Source organism: Ursus arctos, unplaced genomic scaffold, assembly GCF_023065955.2.
Source record: "Ursus arctos isolate Adak ecotype North America unplaced genomic scaffold, UrsArc2.0 scaffold_1, whole genome shotgun sequence".
Lineage (NCBI taxonomy): Eukaryota > Metazoa > Chordata > Mammalia > Carnivora > Ursidae > Ursus > Ursus arctos.
This window is the reverse complement of record NW_026622763.1, coordinates 47,901,410-47,919,330: the sequence shown is the minus strand read 5'-3', so window position 1 is coordinate 47,919,330 and position 17,921 is coordinate 47,901,410. Positions and strand designations below refer to the sequence as shown.

At 39.8% G+C, this 17,921-nt stretch overlaps 1 protein-coding gene across 9 annotated transcripts in view; it reads right to left on the bottom strand.

The window, feature by feature from the left end:
* B3GALT1 (beta-1,3-galactosyltransferase 1) overlaps nucleotides 1-17,921 on the bottom strand; it is a 513,181-nt gene that overhangs the window by 55,576 nt on the left and 439,684 nt on the right. Inside the window, exon 1 of one of the 9 annotated variants that reach the window (XM_044381517.3) lies at nucleotides 196-517. The exons of the other annotated variants lie outside the window; for them this stretch is intronic. The gene's annotated coding sequence lies outside the window, so the exon portion shown is untranslated. Of the gene's footprint in view, nucleotides 1-195; nucleotides 518-17,921 lie in introns of those variants that run through there. 9 annotated transcript variants of the gene reach the window in all.

Sequence of the window (17,921 nt, the reverse complement as noted above, 5' to 3'; positions counted from 1 at the left end):
CGATCCACTATGTCTGTTTTATCCTCTGAGTCTGCAAAACATGGATCACTCGAGTCATCTGTATTGGGGAAATTCTACTTACCACCTGACTTTTACAGTTTGTCTTTCCCACACATGCCTTGCCTCCACAACTAGACCGGAAGAAAAGCAGCCACACTAATCATCTTCCCTGTAGCAGACAAGGTTCGTTCCTACCTGGTCCTCATGCTTTTCTGACTCTTCCTTAGAGAAACAGGATTTCTCTCTGGTCTGTACGCTTCCAGCGTTCCAGGAAGGGCAGATGCCGGCCCCAGCTGAGTCATACTGACCTAAGCTGCTCCGTGGTGGCCTCCTTTCCTCTGTCAGTGATTGGGCTAGGCAGGGGCATTTGCCTCAGTTCTGGTCATGAGACTTGCCAGGAGATCTGAGGGCTTCTGGGAAAGGCTTTCTTCATTGTGAGAGAGAGGCACTCAGTGTACATGCTCCCTTTTCACACGGTGACACGGTGGTGTGTCCACGTGCAATGTCTGCCCCTGTGATCTAGCACTCTGTTGTGACTGTGAGCAGTAGGGACAGTGCAAAGATGGAAGGAAAGGAACCTGGATTCTGGTGGAATTGGTTACTTGACCAATCCTGGGCTCACCTGATGTACACACTTGTGCTCATTCAAGATAGTAAATTCCCTGAAAGCACCTTAACTGATGTATTTATAGCAGCTACACTAGTGAGTAGTCATTTTCTTCTCTTCCTCATCTTCCAATTCTATCACTGTCACTCTATCTATCTATTATCTATCTATCTATCTATCTATCTATCTATCTATCTATCTATCTATCATCTAAATTCTGTCCTCCTGTCTTGGTTTTATTGCTGAATGTCTTTCTTGTGGGCTCTTACAATAATCTCTAATCGACCTCCCTGTCTGCAGCCTTGGTCTCTGGATACATTCGGCAGACTGTAATTATCCTGTTCTTTCTAGAAGGGAAACGAAATCACATTATTCTTCCACTTAAATTCTTTAATAGTGTCCCACTGTTGGGAATAGTGATTGTGAGTCCAAACTATTTTCATATTTACAAGGTGTTCTATATTCTGGTCCTTGACAAGTTTTCTACCCTGAAATACTCGTTTTTAGGTAGTGTTCAACTGGCTCCTACTCATCCTTCAAGACCTAGCTAAAAAGCAAGAAATCCCCTCTGACCTATTGCTGACCATTCTGGTCTATTGATCACTCCCCCTTTATGCCACCTCAGTCTCTTGTAAGTAATTTTACCAATACTTGTCTCACAGTATTCTTTGTATTTGTTTGCAAGTCTGTCTTCTTCAATAAACCACAAATTCCTTGAAGCCAGGGGCCATGTCTTATTTTTCTCAATCTCCAATGCTCAATACAGTGATTTGTGCATATTAGGTATTTAATAAATATATTGTGATTGATTCTAGAAGGAGGTCTGTGGTGCAAAGGTGGGGAATTGTAACTCAGAAGAGCTCAAGTTTCCATATAAGAAATGTATATGGCATCTCTGCTGTCTTTACCTTGGGCTGATAATGACTATGTTATGATGTGGGGAAGATCAATACGACAACCAGGATCCCATCAAAAAGATTAGAGTAAATTATTCTTGTTGTTTTTCTTTTCTTTCTTTCTTTCTTTTTTTTTTTGATTTGCATTTGTTTTGGAAAATCATTCAGGAGGTAGTGATAAATGGCCTCTCAGAAGTCATAAATTGCTAAATAATGATCAAAGTACGAATTGTTCAATAAGTAGTTCAATCCATAAAGAAGTAGTTACTGCCTGTCCATTACATGCTAAATTTTTATAAATTTATTTTTCTTTCTAGGAGCAGCTCAAATGACTGTCAATCTTCGTGAATTCTTTTGAGAAATATATAAAATAAATACAAGATCCAACGATCCAAAGGTCAAAAAATGTAATTTTTATCCTCATTTACAAGGAGAAAACATGATCTTGGTTAGGGGTGTATCATTATGTTCATAAAAATATGGCAGCTTTGATCCCTGCTCACTTTATGTGGAGATATTTTATGGCTTTCTCTGTAATTTACAAAATGGATTCCTTATAGGACCCTCTGGGCACATGTGCTTTGCATTAGAGGCCTGATCAAATGATTATATTGACTGCAAAGTCAAGTGGGGAAATAGGATTCTATAGCCAAAATTCCTTCATGTTCATGTTTCAGAGACTGAGTAAATGCAGGCGAGCAGAAGGCAGTATATTGAAGCCAGATTTTGGATTTACAAGACCACTCTGAATTTGAGGTCTGCCTAATTGTGACTTGGAAAAGCCACTCAGCTTTTAGAGTCCTGTTTCTTTCCATATCTAAAAACGATGATAAAAATCACCTACATCAGGAATTTCTTTCGGTTAAGATAAAAAACGAGAAAAGGGCTTATACGACACAACCAGAGAGGATGAACTATTGGTTAAAGCGTGGTCCCCAGAGCAAGGCTGCCTGGATATGAATCCTACCACTCACTAGCTGTGTGCCCTTTGTTGAATTCCTTACCCTCTCTGTGCTTTCATTTTCCCACGTGTAAGTGGGGATGATAATAATGCTTACCTATAGGGTTGTCATGAGGATTAAATGTGCTAATGTTTGTAAAACACTTAGAACACTGCCTGGCACCTAAGAAGTGCTAAGTAAGTGTTTGGTAGATAAACAGTAATTTGTATTCATCTCCTGACACAGTTCCGGCAAATAAAAATCTAAAGTGGAGATCTTTGCATTTATGCCACGTCTACATAAAAGGGCAAGTAGAAGAAAATAATGTAATAATATAACAGGAGAAAAGGGAGGCACCTTGTTTAAGAACTTAATTAGGTCAATACGAATGGTAATTTCAAAGCTTTGGCTGGGTGTTTTTGTAGTTAAGGGAACAACCATTAAAAGGTAAAAAAAAAAAATCACTATTTTAAATAATTCCTGATAGAACAAGGATTGGCATGATTAGACAGGAAAAGGAGGAACAGGGGGTTGATGGAAGGAGCTAACCAGGCTTTGCACAACATGGACACGGACCCCATTCTGGGCAGGGGTGGAAGAGATGGAGTCTTTCAGCCGGAGAAATGCTTTGCTTCCTCAGTTTCAAAGCCCCGCCTCTGAGTTTGTGCTTGGGAAGTGTGCAGTTGTATGGACAGGGGCTGTGCTGGGGATAGTGGTGTGGATGGGTGTCCCACAGCTTTCTGTTCAAGACTCAGAAGAAAGGCACGGTCACAGCTTACCCCGGTGGAGAGATCTCGAAAGGAGCTTGATTCACTGTACTTATCCTGACCTAGTAGGCCAGTGGACATAGAATACCCAAGTCTACTGTAACTGTCCTCCTTGAGCCCCAGAGGAGTGTTAGTCTAGACTGAACAACGCAGCCTTGGGGAAATATTCATTCAGAAAAAGTCACTAAAACCTCAAGTTGGTAGAATTAGATTTCCCAAAAGGTGGTTGAAATGTTCTTAGCAGATGTGCAAAATAGTGGTGGGCAAACCTGAGTTCTGCAGAGCAAGACTGGGAACTTGAGTGTGTCTTCAGGCGGACAACAGTGAAAGGACTGATTTCTTCTGGAGCTTTTATTGTAATAGAGGGTAGTTAAAAAAAAATCTCTGCCTCTTTTATAATTCTCTTTAGTTGTTGCTAAGTCAGAGAGAAGTCTGAACTACTTTTTCATTCTTGCATGGTTGTGCTTGTGTTGTGTAGAGAAGAAAGGAATAAGGCGAAGGGGAAGTGGGCCTGCTCCCCATTCACCCTTCTGCTTGCATTTGTGCAGATGTGGTAACATCGCTTCAAGGTACCTGAGCCTATAGCTTCCACACTGGAACCACTACGCACAGAGCAATTACCTACCCACGGTGGAGCGGGGAACTGCGGGAGGAGCAGGGGGTGTAGAGAAGAAAGGGAGAGTGATGGAAAACTCTGGAGGCATCTATGACATTCCTTTTCCCCAACATGTACTAGAGGAAAGTGTACTTTTGGTGTTGAGGTAATAATATTTATTATTACCCAATAATAAACATGGCAGTTTGCTTTGACAATATCCTTTCAATAATAATGCTTATTATTAACTCAACACTGAAAAACAAATAATCCAATTAAAAATGGGCAGAAGACACGAATAGACATTTTTCCACAGAAGACCCACAGATGGTCAACAGACACATGGAAAGATGCTCAACATCACTCATCATCAGGGAAATGCAAATGAAAAGCACAATGAGATATCATCTCACACCTGTCAGAGGGGCTGAAATAAAAACCACAAGAAATAACAAGTTTTGGTGAGGATGTAGAGAAAAGGAACGCTTGTATACTGTTGGTGGGAATGCAAACTGGTGTAGCCACTGTGGAAAACACTCTGGAGGTTTCTCAAAAAATTAAAGATAGAATTACTATATGGTCCTGTAATTTCACTACTGGGTATTTACCCAAATAATACGAAAACACTAATTCAAAAGGATATCTGCACCCTTATGTTTATTGCAACATTGCTTAACAATAGTCAAATATGGAAGCAGCCCAAGTATCCACTGATTGATGAATGTATAAAGAATATGTGATTACACACACACACACACACACACACACACACACACACACACGACCCTCCCACACAATGGAATATTACTCAGCCATAAAAAAGAATGAAATCTTGTCATTTGCAATGACATGGGTGGATCTAGAGGGTATAATGCTAAGTGAAATAAGTTAGAGAAAGGCAACTTTCATATTATTTCACTCATTTGTGGAGTTTAAGAAACAAAACAAACAAAGAAGAAAAGAGACAAAAAACCAGACTCTTAAATATAAAGAACAAACTGGTGGTTGCCAGAGGGAGTGAGTAGGGGGCATGGATGAGATAGGGAAGGGGATTAGGAGTTCACTTGTGATGAGTACTCTAATGAGTAATGCATAGAATTGTTGAATCACTATATTGTACACCTGAAACTAATATAACACTGTATATTAACTATACTTGAATAAAAAAAATAATGATTATTATTGTAATCATCATCATTATCATTATTATATTAGAATCTGTCATTACTGAGCTCTTATGTGCCAGGTATAGTGCCAAAGGCTTTATTTACATTCTTTCATTTAACCCTTAAAACAATCCTATAAAGTAGATATTATGTCTATTTTGTTGGTGAAGAAATCAAGGCCAGAGAGGTATCTCACAGTTAGTGACAGAGCTAGGATGAAAACCTAGATCAGTCTAACCCCCCAAGCCTGGCTCCTAACTTCTCCACATCCAGGTAGGTATTAGGGCATCATTCCCACCAGGGGAAATCCATCATAAAACAAAGCTACAAAGACATGGTGATATCTTCCTACCAAGGCTGCAGGGAGAAGGAGAAGTGATTCACTGACCTGTCTCCTGATGTAGCATTAGAATTGAATAAGTTATAGGACGTGTGAGCTAATAGCTGGTACCAACTTAAAAGTTGTCAGGACACTCTTTGGTTTGAATGAAATCAAGGGAGCTGTTACAGGATGGAAATGGTCTGGGTCAGAAGAACCTTGATACCATTTCAAGTCATCCATGCACTTAGACTCTGGCACTGGCAAGGGAGCATTGGATCCTCTGCCCAGAGGAAATAGACACAATAATATGATATGTGCTGGACTGGGTAGAATGTAGTCATGAAATATGAATTTTTGTCACATCATTTTGCCAAATCTGCTCTATCAATTCTCCCTGTCCCTCTCTTGATCATTATCTCGGGTTCATCCTATAGATTTTCAGGTCACTATGAGGCACTAGAGGAGCTTCATTTTCAAGTTACTGAAAAATCAAGTGTCATCTAAATCAAAACTCCAAACTCTCATCCAACCTAAAGAAACTACATCGCAGCTCAGGCTTTGGCAGGTTAGGCATGGCAGGGTTGGTGATGTGGCCTTTTGCTTCACTAATAATATTTCTAATAATATGACTTAGGCTAGTGCATACAGGGTCCATTACTAAAAATTATACTGTTTACTTGGAATTCAGAATTCACATGCCTTCATTTTTTTATAATAATTTTTTATTATATGTTAGTCACCATACAGTACATCCCTAGTTTTTGATGTAAAGTTCCATGATTCATTGCTTGCGTATAACATGCCTTCTTAACTGCAACACAACTTGAGTGGAATGGTATGTGACCTCTTTCTAGAAAACCTAAGATGGGTCTTGTCCATGGGGTTGCTGGGTCACTGTCACCTGAAATCTGAAAACAAGGACTAAGGAGAATAAAATTGCCCCTGGAATGATAACCTGGTACATAAAGCCTACCTTACTCTTCTATTCTCTTCTCCTTGGCACCTCACTCACTGTGCTGCCCCTGGCTCCACAGGAGACGGATGAGAGGAAGACAGCAAGGTCTTACCTGAATGGGACTGTAATATGGCATCAGTGTTCTTTGCAGTGGCAGATGCCCAAATGCTGGCTCATTGGTTCAGTGGGCAAGTTCGTGATTTCTTCAGGTCTCTGGGCATCACCCCATTCCTCAACACCAGGACCCCCTGGTATAGCACTCGTTACTGATAGAGATGATTCACTCTCCAGCTGACTTCCTCACTTCCTCTCAGCTCCAGATCTTTGGGCTAATGCTGCCCTGCTCTCAAGGAATCCTCCTGGGAAAGATCCTTTAAAGAAGGCTCTAGCCCAGCAGTATTTAGCAATATACCCTGTTCTGGAATAGGGATGGAGGAAGGGGTCTCAGAATTGAGTCTGCTATACCTTGGCATGTCTCATATGGATGTGGAAACACTACTCTTTGAAATATGATGGCACATGATTCTTAATGGTGGGCTTTGAAGCCTCAATAGAGACTCAAGAAAATAAGACAAATCCTATTTGATCTCTTGTTATTTCAAGAGAAATATGATTAGATACTATAGAACCAGAAAGTTTTCATTTGATGTAGCTGGTCGAACCTACCCCCCAGTTTTAGCATTAAGGTAATTTTTCTCACCTTCTATATTCGGTTTGTTCACTGAGAAAATAGGGACCTTGTTTGTTGCATTAATTATCAATAGAGCTATCATTTTTATACCTGCTCTATGCATACTTCTTTATATAGACCTCACAGCAGCCTGTATGATAGGTGCTCTTATATTCATGTGACAGATGAGGACATGGGGCTCCGATCACTCACTGATGGTTACAGGGAGAATGGGGCAAACCCAGATTTTACTCCAAGCTTTTTCCAAAGCCTGTACTTTTCTCAGTATTTTTCATTGCATATCCACAGCTGAATTTAGGTAGCATGGTGATGAGGATTTTCTGACTGGCCAAAATACGGACTGGCCAGACCATAATTATGGCCTAAGGATTTCTTAATTCTAGTTAATCAAAATGTTAAACTTGATTCTCAGCCTTACTTATATATTTGAATCATGTAGGGAGCTTAAAAAAAAAAAGATATGCCCGAGACTAATCCCCAGTCAATGAAATCAGAATCTCTGGGGCTGGAAATGAGCTTACACGTGCGGTGTGTCCAGGCTCGCCAGGTGTTTCTAGTTGTAGCCAGGGCTGAGAACCACTCATTTACACAAAGAGATAAGTGTATGTCCGGGTTGTAGGTAAGAATCCTGGTCTCTAAGAAAGTAGACAGGAGGTTTGAGAAAGAAATACTAGTAAATACGTCTATATAATCAACAGGGACGTTACAAAACAGTGCATTCTTGATATTTCAGTTATAAATATTCCATGTTCTTAAATGCCACTCTATGCTAATATATGTGATAAAGGAATGAAGATACACTTATTGTATTTGTTAATGCCTGCCACTTAGCTTACTTCAGGTTACCATTTAATTTACTGAAATACTTATAACCTAGACAGAAGACCAAAAACAGAAGGAAGATTTTTTTCTGGTGACAATCCAAGGTCATATTATTAAATAAGTCCTGAACAAGGTTAGTAAGAATGCAGCCAACATAGAAAATGAGCACGTTAACTACCAAAACACCATTCCTTTAAAGAGAATCAAATAATGCTGTGGAGCTTAATTACCATTTCATTTGATCCTCCTAACATTCCCAGGAGGAAGTGATGCTATTACTCTTGTGTAACAGGTGAGGGTCCTGAGATTCTGTGTATGAACAACTTACCCAAGGGGAGAACTAAAACCCAGGTTTCCTGGCTGCAAATTGTCCTCTTTCCACTACCTCACACTAACGGGAATGATCTGGATTCAAAGAATCTTTCGTGATGTCAAAGCCGATCCAAATTCACAGAGTGAGAGGCAGACCTGCCATTTGCATCTGTGTTGATTTAATAGCTATAGTGATTCAGAAAAGCTGACTAGTGAGAATGATTGGAAATGAGCAGTGGAAATTGCTTTCAATGTAGCACCCATGAATCAATGGTTCTTGCTGATTTGAACAGTTGGAAAAAGTTTACTGATATGAAATCGGAAAAGCAGTTGTAGAAAAGCCCTAAGGGTGAAGAGAGCTTTGTCAACGTTCACAGAGGGCTTTTGACTTCTCATTTGACTTCATGAAGAGTGAGCTGAGTGAAAAAGAATACTGCTCCCTAAAGCAGAACACCCTGGCAAGAAGGAATTTGGGGTTTGGCCACTCAATTCATAAGGAAATCCTTACATGAATAATTCTAGAACCAAGCACTCCTGTGAAACGCTCAGCAAAGCATGACATTCAAGGATTTTATGCATTTTATTCCAATTAACTACTTGATTTATTCCAGCAATAGAAAATAAGATATTTCTAACAATATGACTTAGGCCAGTGCATTATGGTGTCCACCACTAAAAATTATACTGTTTACTTGGAATTCAGAATTCGCATGCCTTCTTAACTGCAACACAACTTGAGTGGAATGGTATGTGACCTCTTTCTAGAAAACCTAAGATGGGTTTTGTCCACGGGGTTGCTGGGTCACTGTCACCTGAAATCTGAAAACAAGGACTAAGGAGAATAAAGGCTGCCACTGGGTGATAACTTGGTACATAAAGCCCTTTTTGTGATCTGCTTCGTAGTCGATTCTATCAGTCTGTGCATCTGGCTGTTCTCTCTCTGTTCGCTGCTCCTGTGATCCTGACCATCTTCCCAAAGATTTCTCACTCGTGCTTCTAGCTCAGAAGTGCTTCTAGCTCAGATCTGGTCTTCTGACTCTGAATCCCCCTTCAGTTATGGAATTCTTGACCTTGACTTATGCCTTGATTCAAATGGTGAACATTACAAAAGCTAAGTTAGCACTTACTTTTATGTACAGCCAAGTATATATTGTTTAAATGCATTGGTTCTCTACAGCCACCAGTTTATGCTGATCTTGTGGTATAAGTCACAAGTGCACATCGATGAATGGGCAGACTAATGTATGTGGATGGTTTCAATGCTTCTTGAACTAGAGTAATAAATATTGTCTTTAAATATTGTATTTTAAAACATGTTTACTGTTTTATGTTAAAAAGAGCCAACTTTAAAATACCATAAAAATACAAGTCTTCATGCACTCTGAGCACTAATTTTACATAAAAGGGTGGTCTCTTCTGTTCTTATCATCGTTCAGATGCGGTTTTCATGTTGTCATAATAACATTTGTCATATTGTGCTTGGAATAGTGTGTGCTCTCTTTTTAATATAGCATTGTTTTACATAGGCTTTCTACATATTTATATAGTCCAGATACTCATCATTTTTATTGCTGTAGACTTTATCACCATATTAAGTTCCAAAGTTTGCCTAATCCTCCTTAATTGTTGAGCATTTAGATTGTTTCCAGTTATATGCTGTAACAAATAAGGTAGCTGTAAACAACTTTGCACAAGTAGGCTTAAAAGCTATTTTCTTAGATAATTTCCCAAGATGAGGACTCCAGCTCAAAGGGCATGATCATTTTATTTACGCTCTTGCAGTGCCAGGATGTGCTCTAAAAACAACCTATTAATTAACAGCACCGCTGTCAACGGAAGAGGGCATTCTTTTTTAATTTCCATGAATGTTTATACCGTCATGAAAAAAGTGACCTGGCTTCAGATCTCTACAAATACAATAGACTGTGAACAACATTTTCTGCAGCCAAGTGCGCCCATAGGATTCCTCAGAGGCACATACATTTCCTTGTGGTTGGCCACCCATCTGCTGACCACAAGGCCTCATGTCCTTGGTGGGTTCTACCCAATGTGCTGGAATTCTCTGTGGACAGCTTGGGAACAGAAGCAGGGAGCAATGGTTTGGAGTTTGTGAAGGAAACGGGCTGATGAAGGTGGCTCGGAGTTTTCCGCATTCATCCAGCTTCAAATCCCTCCCGCCCTCTATGTCACACGCATTTGCAGCTACCACTGCTGCTTCCTCCCCAGATCCACCTTCCGACTGTTGTCATTGCAGATTGTCATGCTTATTTCTGCTTTATGCAGTCACAAGCCCTGACTTCTGCCAGAGGTTACTGGCCTAGAAAAACTGCTTTTGAATCTAATGATATGGGTGTTGTCCTTAAGACAAAGGAAGTTAATGACCACAGCAACTTTGCTGAATTCCACTGCACCTTATTATAGGACTTGGCATTTGAAACCAAGATTAGCTAGACGGCCACACTGCCTCTCTGACCTCTGTTCCCTCCTTCCCCAAAGTGGCTGGGGAGCCACATGCACAGGATCATACTTTCCTTCCCTTCTCCTCTACCCCATGCTAAGTAGTCACCTTGCTCTTCCTTATTATTTGCTCTTAAAGGCATCAGCCCTGCTGGATAAGAGAAAAACAATTCCTAACTAGCTTCACAATGAGAAAATATGTGGAAAATGACTATACTTTTTTTTCCCTTTCAGATTCCAGAAAAATAACTCCTACTCCGCTGGTAGCAGCATTACATAGCGACTCAGAGTCAGGTGTTAGGTGGAGGTGGGAAGGGAGTATAATGGATCTTGCACCTTGCTTGGCTCAAGGAAATAATAATTGCATGGACTCTCAGCTTTCCCATCTTCTCCCTCACCATCATCAGTTGTAATTGACACAGAGATAAAGAGGAAAATGTTCCCTGACAGGCCACAAACATTTGGTATTTTTTCCCTCCATATACTTCTGTTGAGTTTGATAATTAAACCTCATTGAAAGGGACATTACATTTTTTGTACCCTCTTTATTCTTTCTAAACACTCTTCCTTTTCTTTGAAACTTTACTTGTTTGGTATGAGATGGAGGGCATAACAGAAGGCAGAACTGGTAAGCTTTAAATCACCTACCTTGTTCCCCCATGAGTTCAGAAGTGCAGCGGCCAGCCTGCTTTCTTGTTCTCTGCTAATCCACCATGAACTAAACATCCTACCAGACTTCAGGCCCATACATTTGGGAGAATTCTCCACTAATCAAATGAATCATACAGTCAGAAGGTGTGTCTAGTGTTTAACCTAAAATGCTTATTTCTGTAATATATTCTTATTATTCCCTCTTTATTCTTAAGATAACTTCATGGCAATATTAATGTAGCTTTCAAAGGGACTTTGGTAGATAATATAATTTTACTCATTCAATATTAGAAGGTTTCACAAACAACTCCAGAATTTAAAAAATGATATCTAGAAAAAAATACTTGCATACTTTTCTACTGAGAATCTTCTAAAAAAAAATTCTATTAATTTATTTGAGAGAGAGAGAGCATGAGTGGGAGGCAGAGGCAGAAGGAGAAGCAGACTCCCTGCTGAGCAGAAAGCCCCATGTGGGGCTCCATCCCAGGACCCTGAGATCATGACCTGAGCCGAAGGCAGATGCCCAACCGACTGAGCCACCAGTGCCCCTCTATTGAGAATCTTAAAGTACATGCTCTGTTAAAATAACCTGCCCTCTAGGAGTTGAGAAGGGTATAGAATTATCAATTGTATTTATGGAATAATTTAGATAACACACCACATTCATTGGGATAAGCAGATCCCTTCATTGTGTTGTTGTATTTACAAGTCTAGAGTTGATCATGTTTATTTATTTTTTATTTTAAGCAGGCTCCTTGCCCAACGTGAGGCCTGAACTCAAGACCCTGAGATCAACAGTCGCATGCTCTACCAGCTGAGCCAGCCAGGTGCCTCTAGAGTTGATCATGCTTAGATTAGAAAGGGATGTTTAGAAAGGTTGTTTGTATGGTGGGATTCATATTCTGAAAACATGTTAATTCTTTGGCTAGAATATCCAGTGCCCCGTCTTATCAGACAGATGCTGACATTTCTTGATGTATACTTAGAAGATGCCATGACTTGCTTCCTGGCCCTTTTGCTGGGTCTCAGAGTTCCCCATGTCTATCCTCCTGAGCCCTTTTCATTGAACCCTGCACGCCCACCCAGACATATGCAGGGATGTTAAATAACTCACTAGGGGCATCACCATTCCTCTTCAGAATTGCCCTGGCCACCTTGGCTTGCTTGCTCTGCTGTTGCTCTCATTGTGTCAGGTTCATATTCTCCACCCAGGCCCTGCATCATGTGGAAATAAATTAACACTGGGGTTTGAGCTGAAATCTTCTTGGTTTTTCAGGTGCTTTTTATCTTCATCTTCCTCTTTGTTTTCTGAAGCTTGGTACACAGACATAACTTTCACGGGAATGACAGTGTGCCTTATTAAATGGAGTGTTGTACTCATCCGGGCAGACTTTAACTTCAAACAGAGACAGAAGACAAATCCCTAGCTTTGGGAAAAAGCTTGTAAAGAAACCAAGTAGATTTTGCAGGAGGAGAGAGGATGACACCATATCTTCTAGGAGGAGTCACTGCCTAAAACATTTTGAAAAATATTTTTCTTTGCTTGATCCTTCAGATGGTCACATGATTATACTATTTCTTCACCCATAAATTTAATATTATAGAATGCTGGGTACCAAAAATACTAAGAAATCCTTAGTAGGGCTTGTTAACAGTCTGATGCTCATTTACCAAGGGCTCTTAAAAACTTTTGTGTGTATAACTTTGATTATTTGGAGAGATTTGCTTCATTGACTATGTGCCTGACCAGGTAGGCTCTGAGCTCGTTCTAATATTGCATTCCTCTGATTCCAAGTGTGTGTGTGTTTAATTTTTATTTTTTAATTGAGGTGAAATCCACATAACATAAAATTAACCATTTTGAAGTGAACAATTCAGTGCACTTAGAACATTCAAGTGTTGCGCACCACCAGCCCTACTGACTTCCAAAATATCTTCATCTCTCCGAGAGGAAATCTGGTACCCGTCAGACAGTCATTCTCCATTTCACCTCCCTCCAGCCCCAGAAACCACCAATTGGCTTTCTGTGTCTATGGAATTACATATTCTAGATATTACTTGTAAATGGGATCATACGATCTGTGACCATCTGTGTCTGGCTTCTTTCACTTAGCCTAATGTTTTTGAGGCTCATCCACACTGCAGCATGTGTCAGTATTTCATTTCCACATGTGTCTTTAAGAGTATAAGACCCTAATTCTTTCCAGACATGACTTGGAAATTAAATGCAAAGCTAACAACCCAAGGGATCATATTTCGTATTCAACTTCCAGAAAACCAATGTACTATACAATACATAGGTTTCCCCAAGAGTGGTAGGATGTTTCCCTCCATCACATGGCATACCCATTTGTTGGGACATTCCTGGTGTCACTGGAAGAAATAAATAGCCTAGGGGCGCCTGGGTGGCTCCGTTGGTTAAACGTCTGCTGGTCTGCCTTCAGCTCAGATCATGATCCCAAGGTCCTGGGATCGAGCCCTGCATCGGCTCCCTGCTCCTCAGGGAGCCTGCTTCTCCCTCTCCCTCTGCCTGCTGCTCCCCCTACTTGTGCTCTCTCTCTGTCAAATAAATAAATAAATAAAATCTTCAAAAAAGAAAAAGAAATGAATAGCCTACAGCCTGTTGGAGATCTTTGATTTTGAAATTCTTTTATTTGAAAGAAATTTCTTTCATGGTCTTTAGCTCTGTGATTTACATACAAGAATACAGCAGCTTTTGTGGGTAACTTTGCTCCCTTTCGGTATATTCTGTTCGCGACCGTACGGTGATACCTCCTACACTCTCTCGGGCTGCCCGTCAGGTATAGTAACGCCTGCAGAGCTGAAATCAACTTGGTGTCCTTCACTGAAACTTCAGCACGGATTACTTCTCTGGTTTCAAAAAAGTGGCATTTTGGTAGTGTCAGGAAACAATTCTAGGGGACAACTGTGTTTCCAAAATATAGCAATCTAGTCCATAAGTAGGGCTTTGTCAACAAAGTGTGCGTCTGTGAGAGTATGTCAAAATGGACTAACAAAAACATGTTAAGAGAGTCCCTAGAAGCTTTACGAGCAGAGTACTGTTGTTGGAACTGAAGGCCTATTTGGAAGTGCTTGGCAATGGACAGCTGTGTATAGATGTCATCATCATAGCTGCCTTCTCTTTGTTAGTGAGTTCTTAAATTTTAGTGGACCTTGCAGAATACAAAATGCTTTTCTTAGAGCGTGATTGCTATAGCTGATTGTTGAAAGCAGCACTCGTAACCTTTTCGGTGCCAGTATACACACAGGAAGTAATGTTAGAGCTCACTAGGGACCATGGTCAAAGCTGAGCACATGTGGACATGACTGAACCAGAGATTCTGGACACGCTGGGCCCCACGAGCCCCCCGCAGGGCTCCGAATTCAATATCTCAGCACACCATCTTGAAGACTAATCTAAAACATTGTGTGCGACGCAATATGGTCCATAAGTATTTGTCATTCAAGATTCTGTTAGTCACAGAAAATCTGTGTTTGCTAAAACTGCTTTGAAATCTTGATTCGCTGTCTCAGGGCACTGTCTTGAATATGGTGGAGGTAACACAGCAAAGATAAAAAACAAACTCTTGTATTATGTTTTCTTGAATCTCTCTGAAACTTGCCTGAGAATTGTGATCCCTGCAGCGAGATAGACCTTGGTAGTCAGCAAATAATTTTCCTAGCATTCACATTGTATTTTGATAGAAATCTTTAAATGTTGCATGTTTTTAGGATATGGGATATTAAGTGGAAGGGACTACATATGTGGTAAATCTTTTAATAGTTTCCCACAATTCTCTGAACAGATGGATAGGACTCTATCATCCAGTGATTACTCTGAAATTAATAACAGTTATGGGTTTGAGTGGCACTCTGAGAACAATACAATATGTGATGCTCAGTTCTTACTGTTCTTTTTGGCCATTTTTTTTATAAACAGACATTCAGATTCGGCCCTGCCTGCTAAGCACTGAACCACAGAGCCCCTGACCGCCTGAAATGACCAGTGCCTACAAATTAGGGAAAAGCACTAGTAGTCCCTCAGAACACGCAAACCAAGAAGTTTATATCTCAACATTCTCAGTGTAGCAGCTTTGATCAGTAAATACCAAACAGTGAAAAAAGTGCTTATTGATCAGGGCTAACTGCATCAGAAAAGCAGGAAATGACTGTGGGTATATTTTATGCAAGGCAGAGCCTTTCTACAATAGAAAGAAAATGCACCTAACATGGCGGGTATCTTAAAGAAATCTGTTGATCTTAAAATATTTACCAGCCTGAAACACTGCCACTACCTTCCTGACGAGAGTCTGCCATTCTCTTCTCATCATGCAGATCATTAAATTCAGATTATTTGCACATGGCAAGCAATTCCGAGTGGCTCCAAATGCCTTGCTTCTGCTACGTGGCTTGTTTTAAAAGCCTGAAAAAATGTGTAGCTGGAGGGGAGGGTTGATGGGGGAGAGAGAGAGACAGAGAGAGAAGGTGACAGGGGAGAGGGAGAGAGAGGGAAAGAGAGACACAGAGAGGGAGAAGGTGAGAGAGAACATGACTCAATCATGGTATCCAAATACTTCACTTATGCCCGATGTGAATAGATGAAAAAAGTGAATGAAGGAAAAAGGATTGCTACCTTGTAAACTCCTCTTAGGGCTTACTATTGCCTGAAAGTCCAGAAAAGTGAATGTCAGATCTGGGGTGTGGACAGGGGTCTTCTAATTCTAAGGTTAGGTATTTTCCTCTCCTCCAGGTTAACTTCCATGGAGGGATGGTTGAGGGAAAATGGTGTGGAGTGTTCCCCACAAAACACTCCCTCACACAGTTTACATCTCAGAATCTGTCTCCATTCATAGCTATGTTCGCGTCACGTGACTGACATAAATGCTCAAAGATGGGAGAGAGAACATCCAGGCCTGGAGGTGCCAAGAGTGAGAACAGAGATCAGAAGAGTCTCTGTGAAGGTCGGAGAACATCTTAGATACTAGTAATTGTATGTGCGTGTGTGTGCGCATGTGTGCATGCTGACATAGTTATCTATTTCTCTAGTTACTTAATAAATTTTCTGATGCTTTTTTTGTATTCTGGTTTCTTTCATTTGATTACAGACCCCTGATGGGTAAAGACTCTGTTAATGGTCTTTCTTGGGTCTTTTGACAGAGCAAAAAGACTACTTACAGTGCTCTGTATGAGGCAAAAGCACATTTCCTATTATTGCCTGATTTACATAAAGACATTGCTGGTCAGGCAAAGTAATCAGTTGTGTAAAAATTGGTAATACATGCAATATTATTTCTTCACATATTTGGATATGGAGGCACCTGTTTAAGTTTTATATGATCCCCATGAATGCCATTTAATTAAAAAATCCCAATGTTGCACAATCTTATTTGCAGTATAGATAGCAAGAAACTTAGGAGATCTTCAAAATATGCTACTTAAAAATTCTTTTTGTAACAACATTGCTTTACCAGAGTTAGAAATCATCCACTGGAAGAGAAGTGCTTCCTAAAGATTAGGAAATAATTCTGCCTAATAGTGTATCTTACAGTCTTCCTTTGAATTTGGTTATCTTTCTTTTTTTGTATTTTGATAATTTTATGCTCCATGCCACTCACTTATATAAGGCTGGGGTTTCAATAAGCTAATTAAAAATATTATTTTCTGATTCATGTGTTGTACCTTTACTGTAGAAAATCCAAAAATTATAGAAAAGTGTAGGAAAGAAAAGAGTATCATCTATATAGTTCAGGGATAACCACACGCCTGTTTTGAGTGGTTTGCCTAGAGCCTGATTCCCATAAGCACAGCACATACAATTTTTGTTTCTTTTCCTGTTTCTTGGTCTGTGTGTATATGTGTGTGTGTCTATATACTTTCAAAAATATTTATAATTACACTCTTTACAATTTCTGTTTTTATATAACATTATATTGTGAGCATTTCATAATTTTCTGTAAACACACATGTCACTGTATAAAAATATGCCATCACTTATATGCATTAAACTTTAATTTCATAATGTGAACATTTAACTAGCTTAAAATTTTTGTTTCAAATAACAGAATAAATAATTTCCTTACTCATAAATGTTTGCAACTATATTTATCTTCCTTGTTATACATTCTAGAACAGAGTATTGGGTAAAAAGGCAGAAAGGCTTTTTAAGGAAGGTTAAATTACTACAAATTGTGCATGGGAATGATTATTTAAAGTAAACTCATCAGCATTAAACATTATCATTTAAAAATTAGTGCTTCTGCTCTGAGAGGCAAATGATAATATCCTATCGCTACTTTAATTTGCATTCCTTTGATTATTAGTGAGTTTGATTTTGAGTAAGTTTATTAATATAATTAAGGAAACCCAGTTCATTAGCTTAAATTTTAAGAATAAACACAGGGAAGCTACAGAAGCCAATATCCAAAGGATAGTGTTTTTTCCAGGTTTGTACAGAAAGACAAAACTCTGGGGCACCTGGGTGGCTTACTTGGTTAAGTGTCTGACTCTTGATTTAGGCTCAGGTCATGATCTCAGGGTCATGAGATTGAGACCTGGTAGGGCTCCGTGCTCAGGGGGAGTCTGCTTGAGATTCTCTCTCTCCCTCTGCCTCTGCCCCTTTCCCTGTTTGTTCTTGTGCGTGCTCTCTCGATAAATAAATAAAATCTTTAAAAAATAAAAAGAAACATAAAACTCTTAGGATGACAACAGAAAGGGAAAACGGCTCTTCAATGTTACATGT